This window comes from Monodon monoceros, unplaced genomic scaffold (genome assembly GCF_005190385.1).
Source record: "Monodon monoceros isolate NGI ecotype Baffin Bay Population unplaced genomic scaffold, NGI_Narwhal_1 Super_Scaffold_14, whole genome shotgun sequence".
NCBI classification, from domain to species: Eukaryota; Metazoa; Chordata; class Mammalia; order Artiodactyla; family Monodontidae; genus Monodon; species Monodon monoceros.
Genome location: NW_021703770.1, coordinates 72,811,756 through 72,825,266, shown reverse-complemented (window position 1 = coordinate 72,825,266; position 13,511 = coordinate 72,811,756). Strand labels below are relative to the sequence as shown.

At 42.0% G+C, this 13,511-nt stretch overlaps 1 protein-coding gene across 2 annotated transcripts in view; it reads left to right on the top strand.

Annotated features, from left to right (window-relative positions):
• RP1 (RP1 axonemal microtubule associated) overlaps positions 1–13,511 on the top strand; it is a 69,006-nt gene that overhangs the window by 6,160 nt on the left and 49,335 nt on the right. Inside the window, exon 2 of one of the 2 annotated variants that reach the window (XM_029223096.1) lies at positions 6,768–6,907. The exons of the other annotated variant lie outside the window; for it this stretch is intronic. The gene's annotated coding sequence lies outside the window, so the exon portion shown is untranslated. The remainder of the gene's footprint in view (positions 1–6,767; positions 6,908–13,511) is intronic. 2 annotated transcript variants of the gene reach the window in all.

The window sequence follows — 13,511 nt, the reverse complement described above, 5'->3', positions numbered from 1 at the left end:
TATTTAGCTTCAAGTATCACCAAGAATTTTAATACAAGAAGCATTCCCTTCCCACTATCCCCATCCCTATTCACAGTCCACAAGGGCAACTAGCTTTCAACTTTTTAGACAGTTTCCTTTGTGTTTATCTCTTTATTTCTAATTAACGTGATGTATTCTCATTGCTTGGTGTTTCAGTTTATTATCTACTGACCTCCTGCTGTGAAAGATAATAGGTGCTCCCATATCCTTCCTCTCCCTCTGTCCTCCTAGAGAGTCAATGTCACCATTTTACATTAAATCGATACTCAGTGTTTACACTATTGTATGGATATATAAGTATTATTCACAGAAGAGCTATGCAGTATACTGTGATTACATTTCCTGTTTCGCAATCTTTTTCCTCCCTCAAGTTAATAATAGGCTTTTGATTTTTGTTTTCCTTGGTTTTCCACTTTCTTATCCTTCTTTCCTTCCCAAGGTCTCCTCCGTAAGTTTAAATCTCTTCTCACTGGCCACACACATCAGGTATTTGATTGATTTTATCTCTTTCTCAGAGATAACCCTCCTAGAATCCTCTGTCTGCTTCTTCCAATCTTTACTTCTTGTGCTCTAGGCCTGCTCTGGGGATCCTGTCCAGGGATTTCTCTTCACTGTTATGCCAGGGACCAGTGGCTTGAACACCAGAGAAAGGCAAAGGGGACTTTCTCCAAAGTTCTGCCACTGGTTCCCGCATCTGATTTTTACCGCTCTGTTTATGCTATTGTTTTGATAGACTGCATTCTTCAGCAGCTTCCTGAGAGGCGTGCATATTATTCCTGATCATTTCATGGGATTCTTAACAGTTTCTGAAATACATGTAATTTTCATCTGTCTCTATTACCTGCCTTGGTGTGGGTCTTTTTCTTTTATTGTCCTGGGAACTTAGTAAGCCCATTCAGTTTGGAAACTCATTTCGTTCAGTAGTAGGGAAATTTCTATAATTATTTCTAGGAGAAAACTGTCACTATTTTTTATGTCTTTATGGAAAAACTATTATTCAGATGTTAGCACTCTTGAACTTATCCTCTGTTTTTTCTACGTTTCTTGTCCTTTCTCTCTTATTTTCCATCATCCTATTTGTGTGTGTGTGTGTGTGTATGTGTGCATATATATATATATATATTTACATATTTAAAAGTATGTATTTATAGTTATATAACACATTTATATGTGTGTGTATGTGCAAATGTGATGATGGAAAAAATATATATCACTTTCACCCTCACTTAAATCTAAATATTTAGTAATTTTTCTTATGATTTCTCCTTTGATCCATGAATTATTTAGAAGTGTGCTTTGTAGTTTCTAAAGAAAAGTATGTGTGTTGGGGGGGGCATTGGCAACCTTTTTGTTACTGATTTTTATTGTTACTGAATTTTGATCTGACAATGTGGTCAGTATATAATTTAAAAAATATGTATTGAATTTCCTTTTGACTTAATGTGTGTTTATGTTTAACTTTCCTAATATCTCATGTATGCTTGAACCAGAGAAATATTTCCTATTTGCTGGGTGCAATATTTCACATGTACTTCCCTTAGATCAAGCCCATCAATGGGGAAAACATTTATTAATATTTTGTCATCTTGATCTGCCATTTTCCAAGGAGACTTGTGTTCAGTGCTCCCCTAACAGTCCCTGTGTAGCCCCTTCAGTTAATCAATCCTTCTACCTTTGACTCCTGGAAACCACTGGTGTGATTTATGTCTGCACCGTTTTGTCAGAATGTCATATACATGGAATCTTACAGCATTAAGTCTTTCAGGACCAGCTTCCTTCATTTAGAAAAATTTATTTAAGGTTTATCCTTGTTGTTGCGTGAGCTGACAGTTTGTCCTGTGTGTCCGAGTAGTGTTCTGGTGTGTGCACATACACAGTTTGTTTATCCAGCCACCCGCTGAAGCACATTTGGTTTGTTTCCAGTTTGAGGATGTGAATAAAGCTGTTAGAAACATTTGCACAGAGGTTTTGAGGAGAACACACGTCTTCAGTTCACTTGGGCAAATACCTAGGAGTAGGATTTCTGGGTCCATGTGGTAAGCATGTATTTAACACTGTAAGAAATTGTTAAACTTCCAAAATGGCTGCGTCATTTGTGTTCCCACTAACAGTGAATGAGGGTTCCTGTTGCTCTGCATCTTCACCAGTCTTGCATGGTTAGTTTTTAAATTTTAGCCATCCCAGGTATGTAGTGGTCCCAATTTGTGATTTTAATTTAACTTTTTTTTTTTTTTTGCCTCACCATGCAGCATGCGGGATCTTAGTTCCCTGACCAGGGATCGAACCCGGCCCCTCGGCAGTGAGAGTGTGGAGTCCTAACCACTGGACCGCCAAAGAGTTCCCTGATTTAACTTTGTTAATGCATCATTTCATATGCTTTTTTGCCATCTGTGTATTATCTTTGGAGAAGTATCTTTTCATGTATTTTGCTCATTTTGAAAGGGGGGTTGTTTCTTATTGTTGAGCTTTAAGAGTTCTTTATATATTCTACATGGATATGAGACTTTTATCAGATATAGGATACATAAATATTTTTCTCCAAGTCTGTGGCTTGACTTTTCATTCTCTTAACAGTGTCTTTTACAGGGCAAAAGTTTCAAAAATTTTAAGGGTACAATTTATCAAATTTTCTATTATGACTCATGTCTTTAGAATCACATCTAAAAACTTGTCACCATACCCAAGTTCACACAGATTTTCTTCTCTGTTTCTTCTAGAAATTTTAAACTTTTAGATTTAGAATTAGGTCAATGATTTATTCTGGGTTAATTTTTGTACCCGGTATGAGGTATGTGTCAAGGTTCTTTTTTAAAAATTTTTTTAATGAAAATTACATATATTTTTAATTGGGGTATAATTGTAAGCTTCTTTTCTTTTTTTTTTTTTTGACTTTTTTGCACATGGATACTCAGTTGTTCTAGAAACATTTGTGGGAAAGATAAAACTTTCTTCATTGAATTGCCTTTGTACTTTTGCCAAAAGTGAACTGTGGGTCTATTTCTGGGCTTTTTATTCTGTTCCATTGTGAAATGCACATACTCTTTCACCAGTGTCATACTGTCTGGATAACTGTAGCTTTATCATAAAATTTGAAGTCAGGTAGAGTGAGTCCTCAACTTTGTACTTCTTTTTCAGAGTTGTTTTGGCTTTTCTTTTTCCTTTGACTTTCCATCTAAATTTTAAAATTAACTTGTCTACATTTACAAAAACTTGCTGGAATTTTGATTTGGATTGTACTGAATCTATTTATCAGTTGACAAGATGGATATCTTAAAATACTGAGTCTTTCAATCCATGAACATTGTAGATCTCTTTATTTAGATCTTCTTTCATTTCTTTCATTAGTGTTTGTAATTTTTAGCATACAGACTCTTATTAGATCTGCACCTAAGCATTTCATTTTTAGTGCTATTGTAAATGGTATTGTTTTTGGAATTTTAAATTCCAATTGTTTATTGTATATAGGAAGATGACTGACTTTTATATATAGGCCATGTATCCTGTGATCTTGTTAAATTCACTTTTTAGTTCTAAGAGATGATTTTGTAGATTGGGATTTTCTTCAAGACCGTCATGTCATCTGAGAATAGAGGCAGTTTTATTTCTTTCTTTCCTATTTGTATGCCTTTTCTTTTTCCTGCCTATTGTAAAAACTTCCAGCAGAAGTTCTAGTCTTCGAACAAGATATTGATACGGAACAAGAGTGGTGAGGGAAGATATCCTGTCTTTGTTCCCATCTTAGAGGGAAAACATTCCTTTTTTTTTTTTTTTTTTTTTACCATTGAGGTTAGTTGTAGGTTTTATGTAATATGTAAATGCTTTCCATAAGGTTAAGGAACTTCTTTTCTATTTCTAGGTTGCTGAGAGTTTTTTTTATCACAAATAGATGTTGAATTTTGTCAAATGCTGTTTTTGGAAGCTACCAAGATATCTATATGGTTTTTCTTCTTCAGTCTCTTAATATCATGAATTACACTAATTGATTTTAAAATATGTTGAACAAGCCTTGTATTCCTGGGATGAATCCTGCTTGATTGGCATGTATAGTCTTTTTTTTTTTTTTTTTAGTACTTTTATTTTTTTAATTATTTTTTTAACATCTTTATTGGGGTATAATTGCTTTACAATGGTGTGTTAGTTTCTGTTTTATAGCAAAGTGAATCAGTTGTACATATACATATGTTCCCATATCTCTTCCCTCTTGCGTCTCCCTCCCTCCCACCCTCCCTATCCCACCCCTCCAGGCGGTCACAAAGCACCGAGCCGATATCCCTGTGCCATGCGGCTGCTTCCCACTAGCTATCTACCTTACGTTTGTTAGTGTATATATGTCCATGCCTCTCTCTCGCCCTGTCACAGCTCACCCTTCCCCCTCCCCATATCCTCAAGTCCGTTCTCCAGTAGGTCTGTGTCTTTATTCCTGTCTTACCCCTAGGTTCTTCATGACATTTTTTTTTCTTAAATTCCATATATATGTGTTAGCATACGGTATTTGTCTTTTTCTTTCTGACTTACTTCACTCTGTATGACAGACTGTAGGTCTATCCACCTGATTACAAATAGCTCAATTTCGTTTCTTTTTATGGCTGAGCAATATTCCATTGTATATATGTGCCACATCTTCTTTATCCATTCATCCGATGATGGGCACTTAGGTTGTTTCCATCTCCGGGCTATTGTAAATAGAGCTGCAATGAACATTTTGGTACATGACTCTTTTTGAATTTTGGTTTTCTCAGGGTATATGCCCAGTAGTGGGATTGCTAGGTTACATGGTAGTTCTATTTGTAGTTTTTTAAGGAACCTCCATACTGTTCTCCATAGTGGCTGAACCAATTCACATTCCCACCAGCAGTGCAAGAGTGTTCCCTTTTCTCCACACCCTCTCCAGCATTTGTTGTTTGTAGATCATTTGATGATGGCCATTCTGACTGGTGTGAGATGATATCTCATTGTAGTTTTGATTTGCATTTCTCTAATGATTAATGATGTTGAGCATTCTTTCATGTGTTTGTTGGCAGTCTGTATATCTTCTTTGGAGAAATGTCTATTTAGGTCAGTCTTTTGTATATATTTCTGGATTCAATCTTCTGAAGTTTTTTTGAAGAAATTTACATCTAGACTCACAAAGAATAGTGGTTTGCAATTTTCTTTTCTTGTAATATCTTTGTCTGGTTTTAATATTAGCTTAATTCTGGCCTCATAAAATGACTTAGAAATTGTTTCCTACTCTTTTTTTTTTTCCCCCCTGCAGGAGATTGGGTAGATTTGGCATTATTTTTTTCCCTAAATGATGGTGGAATTCACCAGAAGCCATTTATGCTTGGGGTTTTCTGTGTGGGAAGGTTTTCAATTACAAATTCGATTTCTTTAATAAATACAGCACTATTCAGACTCTATTTCTTTTTCAGCGAATTTTGGTAGTTTATGTCTTTCAAGGAACTGGTCTATTTCACTTAAGTTGCCAAATTTATGAGTCTACAGTTGTTTGTTTTATTCTCCTGTTATCCTTTTAGTGTCCGTGAGGTCGAGAGTGAAGTTCCCTCTTTCATTCCTGGTATTGTTATCTATGCCTTCTCTCTCTTTTTTTTTCTTGGTCAGACTCACTAGAGGTTTACCAATTTTATTGAGTTTTTTCAAAGAATCAGTCTTTGGTTTCATTGGTTTTCTCTATTGTTTTTCTGTTTTTTAAAAAAATTTCTTTAAAATTTTTGGCTGCGTTGGGTCTTCATTGCTGTGCGGCCTTTCTCTGGATGTGGCGAGCAGGGGCTACTCTTCATTGTGGTGCGTGGGCTTCTCATAGTGGTGGCTTCTCTTGTTGCGGAGCATGGGCTCTAGGCACATGGGCTTCAGTAGTTGTGGCACACGGGCTCAGTAGTTGTGGCTCACGGACTCTAGAGCACAGGCTCAGTAGTTGTGGTGCATGGGCTTTGCTGCTCCGTGGCATGTGGGATCTTCCCCGACCAGGGATCAAACACGTGTCCCCTGCATTGTCAGGTGGATTCTCAACCACTGCACCACCAGGGAAGTCCCCTGTTTTTCTGTTTTTAGCTTCACCGATTTCTGTCTTCATCATTATTCTTTTATCCCTTCTGCTTGCTTTGGGTTTAATTTACTTTTCATTTTCTAGTTTCTTAAGGTGAAAATTTAGATCAGATCTTTGTTCATCCTTAATATAAGCTTTTAGTGCTATGAATTTCCTCTGAGCACTGTTTTAGCTGCATCTCACAAAGTTTGATGTGTTGTGTCTTAATGTTTATTCAGTTCAAAATAATTTTCAATTTTGGTTGAGACTTCCTCTTAGAACCATTTCCCCCCAGTATTTGGGGTTTTGCCCAAATTTGTTTCTGTTATATTCTACTTTTATTTAAACTATCAATGAAGAATATATTGTTTTCTTAAACATTCAATTATCTTTAGAGCAATTAAAGTGAGAAAAAATATTTTATTTTAACTTTGTATTTTCCATTTCTCTTTTTTTTGGGGGGGCGTATAGTTGTTTTACAATGTTGTGTTAGTTTCTACTGTACAGCGAAGTGGAGTGGAGTTCCCCGTGCTCTACAGCAGGTTCTTATTAGTTATCTGCTTTATACGTAGTGGTGTATATATGTCAATCTCAATCTCCCAATTCATCCCACCCCGTATGGTCCATTTCTAATACTCTTCATTTCTTTGTGTAGATCCAAGTTTCTGACCTATATTGCATTCCTTCTGACTGAAGAACTTGTTTTTAACATTTCTTGTAGAGCTGCCACCCTGCTCCGTCTGCTGTCTCCAGGGTCTCCAGGTCTCCCTCAGCCTCCACACTCAGCTTTTAGCACGTTATTACAAGTATCTAGCTGAATCTTCTTATTGGCTCTACGGCCTCTGACAGTATCTGCCCCAGGTAAGGAAAAGCATGGGTCCTGTTTCTTGCTACAGGCGCTTGCCTCTTTGAAGATTTCCAGTTAGCTATTTGCTCTTGTGACCTTAGTTCTCTAAGGGGGACAAGGAAAGTAATTAATTTGCAGTTTGTCCAGCAGTTTTCTTGTTGTCAGGGTGGGTGTGACTCTCTTTCCAGCTCTCTGTGTCGCCATGCTGAATCTAGAAATCCAAAGAATCCTTTTTTGAATTCCTACATTTCATATTTGTTTTTTTTCAAATCTTCTTGATCTTTGAAAATGCTGTCCTGCCTTTTGTTATTGCTTATGTTCTTTTGTTAATCCATGCAAGTTTAAATGTATCTTTTTTTAGTGGTGTCTTTCAGGTTTTTCCATTTCCTCTAATTCTTGAGTGCTGGTTCTTCCTGTGTCGAGTCTGCCCATCTGTCTTCCACGGTGCTTCCTCATGTAGCTTCAGTGGTGTTTGCGTGCGGAGTTTTGATCACGTCACTTTGAATTTTGATTTGCTGTCAGCAAGGACTATCCTTTCTATGGAGGATCCATAATGCCATGTGTTGTTTGCATTTTCCTATGGAACAGCTTTTCATTTGTTTTTGCGGGGGGGGGTGTCTCAGGATTTCACTGTTCTGGACCAATCTTCACGTTTAACTCTTGAGTGTGGTTCCTGCTCCCTTTGGGCGGTATAAATTCACATCTGCACAGGGTATAGTCCGAGGTTTTGATTTCTTGCAAGTCATTTTTTTAATACAAAGTACCTGGAGACTGAAAGTTTCCTTGCTGCTTCCTGGGACGAGGACACAGAATTTTCTTGTCTGCCTCTCAGGCTGGCCAGCCTTTTGACACATCTGGGTCTTGAGGAGCTGGCTCAGTACCAGTTCCCTCTTTCTTTCTTCTCCAGTCCTCTCCCTGGAATTAAAATCCCAGCTTTCGGGCCAAGTCTGAAATCCTTGTGGGTCTCCATGGCAACAGCGTCTACACTCTGTTCTGAGGCTTCTCTTCGTTTCCGGAGCCCAGGAATTTCTATCCCCCAAGTACACTGTTAAGAGAAAGTGATATCATACCGGACGATTCTATTAGTTTGTTTCTAGAGGGTCCTTCCACTCCTTGCCCCCAGATCTTCCTCCTTTCAGCTCGAGCGGCCATGTGGCTGGAAACGGACTAAGTACAGCTCTCATGTGACTAGAATTTGGGTGACCCCCCCAAATGCAATGTGTCTCCCTCCAGTTTCCTTAAGAAAGAGAGATTCGGGTCAAAGCCAGTTTGAACCCTCACCCTCCTTAGTTATATGGGTTATGGAATTTAGTGATATCTAATTTCTCTTCTTGACCACTTGAATGATTTGTAAATACGAAGGCTACACATGTTTTTTTTACTGTCCGTGTGACAATGAAGTCAGGGCATTTTGCTTTATATTCAGGGAGTTCATATTAGATCTTTAGTTATTTTAATGCACGTTTAACTACTACCCATGCTTACCGAAGTCAACTAACTTGCTACTTACGTTAAGAGGAAATGTATGAAAAAAATGTCACTTTCCCAATATCACCGGCAATTCCTATTAGTGATGCTTTTTCAAATTCCCAGATAGTCACCAGTTGAGGAGCATTCTGAATTAAGCATCTCAAATTTCTGCACTTTGCTTTCAAGAAGAATGCTCTACCCCTCGATGATGTTCTAGAGATGCCACCAATGGAAGATGAAATGGAGGAGAGACTCAAGATATTCCTAGATCATTACCTTAAGTTCCCCAGTGAAATAAAAAGAGAAATATTAAGTGAAAACATTCTCCTTAGTAAGGGATTGCATTTCTTGTTATTTCATTAATTACTAAGGTACTGACTGTATACTTTTTTTTTTTTTTTTTTTTTTTTTTTTGCGGTACGCGGGCCTCTCACTGTTGTGGTGTCCTCTCCCGTTGCGGAGCACAGGCTCCGGACGCACAGGCTCAGCGGCCATGGCTCACGGGCCCAGCCGCTCCGCGGCATGTGGGATCTTCCCGGACGGGGGCACGAACCCGCGTCCCCTGCATCGGCAGGCGGACTCTCAACCACTGCGCCACCAGGGGAGCCCTGTATACTTTTTACTTTAATAACTTTCCTCCAGTAAAGGGCAGACCTCCAAAAGGAATTTACTGGGTAAAGTGGCCAGTCTTTAATATGTAAGATGTGGTTTATTTCTGTGACCCCTCGAAGCAGTTTCATGGAGCAGTAAGCTATAAGACAAGCAGCATAGCCAGCTGGCGTAAGAAGTGCAAACGCTTTGCACGAAGATGCTGTTTTATCAGCCAGTCTTTTTCTCATCTGTAAGGTTAAGGTGCTCTATTACATCCACTCTAAGTTTGTTTCAAGGCTAAGAAAGAACTATAATCAAAATTCCAGAGGCGTTATGGGGTTGAGATCCTCCAGTCTGGGAGTTTATAAATTGATGGCAGAGAGGATTGTCAGATAAAATGCATCCATTTGGTTCCTGAGAGGAGGTCACAACAGGTCTCACTCCTGCTCTTGTTTCAAAGTGTCCATCGCAAGAGTTTTAGGAACACGTACAGCTACTTATTCACGCGTCAGCCTCCTTCCAGACAGGGAACCTCTGGGCAGGATTCCGTTCTCCCTGTTTTCGAAACATACCACCACTGTGTGTGCATAGGCCATGTAAATGACGACACGGTTTTTCTCATACTTGCCCTTTCAGGTTTTGAGCTCTGAGTTTGCTTTAGGAAACACAGTCATTCTCCTGCTATTATGATCCCAGGGCACTGCTGCTTCTCATTCTTCTTCTTGCAACTTTCAGCTCCCTCTTAACCACCCTCAACCCCGACAGGCCCTACCTGTGCAGCCCCAGCTGATCCCTCCCCCAGCTCAGACTGAGACAGGATCATTTAAACTCACGCCAAAGGCTCGTGCCTGCTTGTGTGTTTGAAACACGTCCTTGGTCCCAGCTGTCTCGTACCCTAGAAGGGAGTAGAACTCTGAGTGAATTGGGGAAGGCAGCATCACGCCGCACCTGGAGGAGGTGGGATCCAGGTGTGGGAGAAGCGGGCCAGCGTGACCGTGGTGTTGGTGCTGGCATCGGTCCTGGGGATCACGAGGAAGCAGCCTGGCTAGGGCAGCACTGCATCCTTCTTTATAGACGCCCACATTAAATCCAGGATTCCTTAGAGTTAATTTCCAAATCATGAGCAAAAGGAAAGGGAATTTTCATTTCAGATGTAGAACTATGGATGGAAGAAAGTATTATAAGAATTTTGTCTCTTTGCCTAGGTAGCTCATTAAAAATTTTTTTTCTGGGCCATGCAACGAATAGGTCGTGTTACACTGATTGAATTCACAGTGGTGAACCAAAGGAACAGGGCCAGTCTGATTTACTTTGAGACATGATGAGGAAAAAGGATTCACTGTTCAGATCCAGAGAGTGAGGCAAATACCTTCTAAGCTCGCAGGTGCTGTTACGCCCTATTCTGTCCATCCAGCCCTGCGCCAGTTCAGCATCTCCGCGCTGTAGGTGCACTGACACGTGTGCACCACAAGATGGAGCCCTTACAGCAGCTCATCTCCCAGGGCTTCCTTCCACCCTGTTCACGCTTCGGAAAGTGAAGCAAACATGGCCGTGAAGAGGTGCACACAGGCCTTGAGTGGATTAGAGACTGTTCCAGTCATTGTGCCTGAGAGCAGATCTGTCCTCGGCCCGATCTCGATCAACATCCTTATCAGCGTCTTCCAGGAAGACACAAAAGACAAGCTTTAGCAGGAGGGCGGGTGATGGAAAACCAGGGAGGAGCATGGGGGCCTCTGGACATATCGTAAAGATTCGGGGGGCTTTTCCGCGGGCTGCCAGTGGACAGGGATGGAGGCACAAGGTTGCCTTTGATGGAGCAGCAAAAAGAGCTTTGGACAGTGAAAGGGCAGGTCTGGACGAGCGTGTCACGATAGCTGTGATGCTGATAACCGTACCGTCTCACGCAGTGCTACTCAGCGTGCGGGCCATGCGCCGCCCGTGGGAAATGGCGTGCTGTCTGTCCTGGATGAGGGCAGGCGCTCCTGCCAGGGGTCAGTGAAATTCATCACGAAGTACATTGCTTAGTGGAGCCAAACAGGTAAAACTCACCTGGTGAGGGAAGCAGGGCATCCACCCACATTCCAGCACCAACTCTTCATCTTGGGAAGGGCCTGCCTTTGAGTAGCACTGAATTGCAAAGGCTCCTTGGCGTCAGTACTAAGTACTTAGTACTAATGGTGCTAAGTACGTTAAGTGCATCCTCACCTTTGGATAGAGGCACAGTGGACTTAGGGCCACTGCCGTGAAAGGTGGACGTTCACATGTTGGACCAAACTGCCTCGCTTTCCTCATCTGATGGGTGGTAGCAGTAATATCTAACACAAAGCGCTGTCATGCTGGAGGTCAGAAGTATAACGCAGGCAAAGTTCATGGCGCGTTTCTCGGCACATGGTACAAATGTGCTTATTCCCTGCAAGTGAGAATTAGTGTGCTTCTCCTTAATACCTCTTGGAGGAAGATACTGTTGTTTTCCCCGTTTCGTAGGTGAGGAATTGGGCTGAGTTTCAATGAAGCTTAACAGCGTCCTGTGGTCATTGCCGTTCCTGCGTGTCAGGGCCCAGGCTGAAACCCAGGGATTTTCTGACTCTAGATTCCAAACAGGTGCTTGTTGATCATAGCACACTGCTCGTTCCTGGCTGGGCTAGACTAGTGGCTTTTAAATTTGTTGACCAAAGCTCAACTGTAGTCATAACCTAGTACCACTGCCGCCCACCTCCCCCCAGGTACACAGACACATATATAATCTGAAACAAAACTTACATGAACTAATACTTGCCATTCATAAATGCGATGCACTCTGATATCTTCTACTCCACTGTATTTCATTTTTGACGAGAAAGCGGGTGGTGACCTATTGAATTGATCTCCTGGGCCACAAATGGGCTGGAACCCACAAGGTGAAAATGCTGTAATAGCAATTCCTATGAACTCTTCAGTTCTAATTTTCTCTGATTCTCCAAAAAACAAAACAAAACAAAAAACACAAACAAAAGCCTTCAAACCCAATTCCCTTCATCCAGAACAGAAGACCTGAACTTGGGAGCAGTTCATGTGGAAAAGAATAAGGGTTTTAGCCGAGGCTGAGTTGCGGAAACACTGCAAAGGTGAGGGCAGAAGGCTTGCCTTCAAGGCCCCCGCAGGAGCCCTGCATTCCCTCTGGGTGCCAAGTTCTAGGAGAAGTCAACCACCTGAACACGTTCGGAGAAGGACAGTCAAGGTGGAGCTGGGTCTGAAATTGTTCAAGGAGCCAGTCATGTTTCATCTGATTTTGATGGGAAAGAGTCTCTAAACCATAAAAAAAAGACAAAAAAGTATATTATGATAATAGGTCTCTAAGGTAGTTGAGTAAGTCTTGGCCCGTCTGATGCATTATCTCACATCAAGCTTATTTTTATTGGGTTTTTGGATTTTGGTGTCTAAGCTGAGAATCATGCAGAATGATTGTTGCTGCACTTCCGTCCTGTGAAAGGCAGGCAGGAAACCGCCCCTCCCAGGGTAAGTGGAGGAGCTCTCAAGCTTGCCCTTGGCCAGACGTTTGCCCAGCTTCAAAGGGGTTTCAGAGGGCGGGACCGACTGCAGCCCAGGCTGTGCCTTGGAACTCAGACATTCCTCTCCTGGAGCCTGGCCCACCCGGCGGGAAAGCCCCCTGTTTCTGATGCTCTGGGCTGGTGGGAAGCTCTTGCCCGGTTGTTTCCCTCCCTCCTGGGCTCCAGCCGAGAGCCGATTCCCCATGAGTCAGGAAAGGAGGGAGTGAGAGGCTGAGCGGTCCCTCCCCGGGTTTCACGGGGCCTCGGGAACGCCTGGGGCTGGAATTCCCCCTGGAAGGTGGCTCCAACAATAGAGGTTTGCGCTGTGTGGCCGGTAGGGCGTTCTGCTGGAACAAGTAGCAGCAGGTCTGTTGGTAGTTTGTTAGATTCAGGAAGGAAAGGGGAGAGGGGAGTCAAGAATGACTCAAAGTCTATGTGGTTGGGAAACCTCGGAGCAAAATCAGGCCACCAGAACACAGTGGGAAATCTGAAGTGGTACAGACCGGGGGCGGGGGGAGAGGATGGAAGTGTGGATGGTACTTCGTTTGTGGCTTAGAGTCGGAGCTGTGTCCGTGAAAGTCTGTGTTCATGAGAGCGGGAGGGGTTAAAATGCTCTGTAGATCTTGCCGCACAGCTGCTTACCGTCCAATGTTAAATCCTGGTCCTTGGGGCGAAACGTGGTCGTAGTTAAGGGTGAAGTGGGTCTTAGGGATGTTGGAGTTGGGCTGTTGTCCTAGATGACATTTATCTGCTGGCATCCTGGATTGAGTTCCACTTTTAGGATATAATTAACACATGCATTTTGGGTGGTTCTTTCAGTAGACCTAAAATGAACGGGTTAACGAGGTGCTGTCTGAAAACGGCTGTCTTCATTTTATTCTGCTCTCTCAGGTGGGGAGAGACCAGTGGCCCCCCGCAGCCCCGCACCTCTTCTAGTTGATGGAGATGAAGGGAGGGGCTGCTGAAGCAGAGGAAGTTGTGCGCATGCGCGCCTCGGGGCGGAGTCGGGAGGGACGAACTGATGGAGCTC